Genomic DNA, 4,888 nt, shown 5'->3' on the forward strand with positions numbered 1-4,888 from the left:
TCCATTGCAACATCATTTCCTGCTAGGAGAGCTCTATGTTTGTGACAGTTGTCCACGCTATGCTTTTTGTGATAATCTTGGTTAATGTGTTGTGTGAATCATACAATACTGTCACAAATCTTGGCATCCTCCGTACTACGTTTCCAGTAATATCCCCATTTTTAAAGCAGGTGTGGGGTCAAATCAGCCTTGCACTATAATCATTGGCTGGGGGTTGTTTTATTTCCCTGAACACAGAGAACCCCGTTCCTTCATGCATCATTTATATTCCCTACACCCTGGGAAATCTCTGGACATTTCTCTATTCCAGCCACGTATTCAGAAATGTTCATTTTCTTTCACGTTCTCTTTATAAAAACAGAAATGCTCTATCATCGCCAGTGACCCCCAGGATAGGTGATTGTGTAGATTTCCCACAATCTCAGCAAGTGCTTTGTCTGCAGATTTAACAGACACCGTTAGGCTATGCAGCACATAATAAATTTCAGCCCCTATTATGATCAGTAAGCTGACATTTTTTTCTAGGTGTTCACTCATCCAGCTTAGGGGGGCAGTTTTCTCAAGCCAGCAGGATCCCCTCTTTTTCCCAGCCAAATGGATGTGCTTTATCCTTTTCTCTCTTTCTCACACGAGTGGTCACTCCTGTGCAGGAGCTCTCCTGCTCCCCTCACACACCAGCAGCTCTGCTGCTGCTGCTCACCTCTTCTTGCCTCTTTTTGCCTAGTTGGAGAAATGAAAATCAGTAAGCAGGCTTGGTAAATGCATTGAACGTGTAATGAAACAGCTGGTATGACAGCCTAATGTTGTTATTGCACAGCCCAGCTGCATGGGCTCTCTTCTTCTGATCTCCTTCCAGTCCTGACGCTTTGCTTGGAGTAACTTAGGTCTGCTCCTTCAGCTCAAGTGTGGGGCAACCTCAGTGTCTGTGCTTTTGATGCCCAGGGACAAGGGAAAGCTAAGCCGTGACAGCTGGTAGGGAAGGAAGGGGCCATAAATCCTGAGAACTCTCTGCACTGACAGCTTTGCAGAGGCTTTGTGCACCTGTACCAGAGGAAGAGCTGAACCACCAGCTTGTGTCATGTTATCCAGGCCCCTCTCCATCTTGTCTATCTTGTAAATCATAGAATCATTAAGGTTGGAAAACACCTCTAAGATCATCTGGTCTATCCCCACATGACCATGTCCCTCAGTGCCACATCCACATGGCTCTTGAACGCCTCCAGGGACGGTGACTGCATCACCACTTTCTGAGATGAAATTTCTCCTCATATCCAACCTGAACCTCCCCTGGCACAACTTAAAGCCATTGCTTCTCATCCTGTTGCTACTTACCTGGGAAGTTATCTGACAACTGAGTTCTGTGTGGCTCATAGAGATGTGTAGGAGCCAGGAGGACAGTTACCATCTATGCTCTGTCAGCTGTCTGGTGAGGGTTTGCAAGCACTCAGTTCAGCAGCACAGCTTCCAGGAAAGCTTCTGGAGGTTTTCAAGAGAAGAATAGTTAGATGTGGCACTGAGGGACATGGTTAGTAAGCACGGTGTTGATGGGTTGACAGTTGGACTAGACTATCTTAGTCATTTCCAGCCTCAACAGTTCTATGACTCTGAGTCTCCCCACCCCTTAATGTGTCATAAGAGGAGGTACGTGGCTGGCTAAGACTTTCCCAGGTAGATGCAGCTGAAGCAGGAGAAAGCTTCCTCCAAGCCCCATAGGCCTTGTCTGGGTGGGGGTGATGAGGGAGGTCACACTTTGCACAATATTCTGGGCTCAGCATTCCCCTGCAGGGATCTGGATGCTTTATTCCTCACTCCCTGTAAGCCACCCTGACCTCCAAAGCCCAGGGGGAGGTGGGATAGGTCAGAGAATCCCTGAGCCAAGGAGGCCCTGAGGTGCTGCTGAGCAGACAGGCAGCTATTGAGCATACTGAACGTTTCATAGCAAAAACTGAAATCCTGAGCCCACTGTCAAAGGCAGGCATCATCTGTTTAGTGCCTTGTCTTTGAAATAAATGATAACTCTTAGAGAATGAACTGCTGCCAGGTGAAGGGGGGCTGTGCGGGAAGAGTGACCGTAATGAGGAGACCAAGCACTCCCAGCAAAAGGGGAACAGGAAATCAGCTCACAGAGTGACCCTCAGACCACGTTGAGTAGATTTCCAGCCAACGGTATTTTGGCAATCCACTGGAGAATTTAGGACCTCACATTTCGGTTGTTTTCTGATCTGCAGCATTTAGTACAAGTAGCTGGAGAACACAAAGCAGTGTTGCAGTAGCATTTGGCCAGAGCCACCAAGGACTGTGGTGGGGCAATGTGATGCCACTGCCCTGGCATGTAAGAAGAGACAGCTTGGACCTTGCGTGGGAAGCTGTGCTGCTGGGGAATTAAATCAGAGAGGAAGATGCTGTGGGTAAAAAGGAGCTGCAGGCATTGGAAGACATAGGCACAAGTCAGCAGGGGGATGTAGGAAAGCCTGCACAGTCCTGCAGGGACAAGTGGAACAGCTGCCATCTTCTGCATGGGGCTGGTGAGCTTGGCATGGGGCAGCTGTGGGATGGGGAGGGCTGTGCCAGGAGGAGGAGCACAGGGCAGGGCACTACCATTTGTATGGCAGTAATGGCATCGGTCTGCTCAGCCCTGCCCAGCACACAAAGACACAGTCACTGCTTGGGAACACATGGGAGTCGTGAAGCCAAGAGACATACATACATACATACATACATACGCATGAAGAATGGGAGAAAAGAAGGCCACTGTAAACACAGGAAATGCTGTAGCAGACCAAATGAATGTCCCTTTAGGCCCTTACCTCAACCTTGACAGTGGCTGCTATCAGATGCTTGAGAGAAAGCTGCAAAAACAATCTTCATAACACATCTGGGCATCGGTGTGATAGTACCCCTCAGGGGGCTCTTCCTGCCAGAGCCCATTTGCAGATCAGCCTATACACAGAAATGAGGAGATTCAGGGCTATGTCAGCTTTGCTCTGGCTGATGTTGCAGCCAGAAGGACTTTCACCCATGTGACCCGTGGGCCCAGTCACTTTCCTTCCCAGAGTTACATCCAGGCTGTGCTCTGGTCTCTTCCACCCTGTTGTTAAGAATAGAGCTTACATCCCTGTCTGCTCTTGCAGACAAGTTCAGCTTGAGGTAGGGGCAGGACGGTTTTCTTTCTAGGCAGGTCTAACTGCTGTCAATCACTGGCTTGTTGGGGATGGGTTAACAGAAGCATGAAGAACAAACCAGGTGATCCACTGCTGCTGCTACAGAGAGTCTAGAAGGTACAACAATGCTATAAAGCCCAGCTAGAGGGTCTCTACCAGCATTTGCAGGTGTTGGTATTATTGCATTGGGCCTGCTGCCTCTGTTCTGAACAGAGCAAAACTAAGGAATAAGGGAAACAATTTTGAGGAAGGACCCCAAAAGCAGATAGCAAACATCTATGACTTACTGACAACTGCTGAGCCAGTTGGTAGAGTGCAACATTAGCCTGAGTCCTCCAGAAGTCCATAAGACAACAGACTGTAAGATCTACCTGCAGAATTAGCATGCACAGACCTCTTAATGAAAAAATAGCAGCGTTCTTATAACAAGACAGCACCCAGGGCAGTTCCTCTGCAACACCCAGCTCCATTGGCTATCCCTGTGCTCATACCGGATACTCAGGCAGCACAGCACTCTGCTTTTGTATATGCAGTCCTAGGACAACAGATAATAACCTTCCCTGAGCTGGTCCTAGTTTAGTTTTGCTTTGTGATTTCCAGCACTTGGTTTGGAGCAGCTGGCTCTCAGTGCCAGGTGCATAGATAGGGACCAGGCCTATTTGCAGCCCATGTGTGTGCTTATGCTCTTTCCCTTTAAATTTCAATTGGCCAACACAGAACAATCCAGCAGCCTACAGAGATTTATTTTTTTTTTTTTCTTATATCCCCACTGTTTCATATTTACAAATACTTATAAGGCATATATTCACACATACACAGTTGTATATACACACATATATGTAGGTTGCTCTGAAAGTAATGCCTCCAATTTATTTCCATGGAAACTATAACAGACACAAAGAACACAATAACAGTATTTGTTAGAGCAAATTCTCAACTACAAAGCACTGTTTTTATATTTCTTTTTCTTCAATATAGTCACTGTAATTCTATAATGGGATGGAAAGTACTACAATGATAGCAAGGTTTGTCTTTAGCTACAACAAATGAGAATAAGCCCAAGTGCAGCAGCCACAAAAATATAGGAAAAAAAAAAAAAAAAAAAAATTTTGCTTACCTTTGGAAGGCATCAGGTAGGTACAGACCACCATCAAGAGATGCCTTCCTATCTCCACTGCCAACACTTAAATGAGGTCTGGGAAGGGGTGGATCCTGACTCCACCCTTCCAGTCACTCAGGTTCATTGCATGCACCTGAGCTCCCCTGGGTTGGCCCTGCCTTCTCACCAGGTGCTCAATCATTGCTCCAGACCATGACTTAGCATTTCCACTACAGTCACTTCAATTAGATATCTGTTTTTGCCAGTGATGAATAAAAGGAGCAGTTCTGCATGGCTGCTCTTCAAAGCTTGCTGTGGGGTAGGGGAGGCAGGGAAGCAAAGGTTGTTTCTATGTAAAATGTCTGAAATAAAGTTTTGGTCTCACGTATCTGAGAGCAAGTTGTCTATTAGCTTTGAGCTTAGGTACCCTGCTAGCCAGGGAACGTATGTGGGAGAAGAGCAGGATTGTGCCTCTGGCAGTGCAACTATGTAGAAATGCATTTGGCAGGATAAATTGAGTGAGATTGTTCGTCTCACTGAATGAGTGTCCGTGTCATAAAAACATGACTTCACTGTTGCTACTGTACATGGTAAGATAGAGGACTGAGCAACAGCTTTGTAGCTCCCC

The 4,888-nt window shown here is 46.8% G+C and overlaps 1 long non-coding RNA gene across 1 annotated transcript; it reads right to left on the reverse strand.

The window, feature by feature from the left end:
* Positions 1 to 319: 319 nt before the first annotated feature.
* On the reverse strand, positions 320 to 4,311 carry LOC122174863. Its single transcript, XR_006177241.1, has 5 exons — positions 4,279 to 4,311; positions 3,449 to 3,532; positions 2,808 to 2,940; positions 1,333 to 1,476; positions 320 to 720 (listed from the first exon to the last, which is right to left on the reverse strand). It is a non-coding gene; the product is annotated as an uncharacterized LOC122174863 (long non-coding RNA).
* Between the last annotated feature and the right edge of the window lie 577 nt (positions 4,312 to 4,888).

This window comes from Lagopus leucura, unplaced genomic scaffold (assembly GCF_019238085.1).
Source record: "Lagopus leucura isolate 7727_CA_CO unplaced genomic scaffold, USGS_WTPT01 Super-Scaffold_73, whole genome shotgun sequence".
NCBI lineage: Eukaryota > Metazoa > Chordata > Aves > Galliformes > Phasianidae > Lagopus > Lagopus leucura.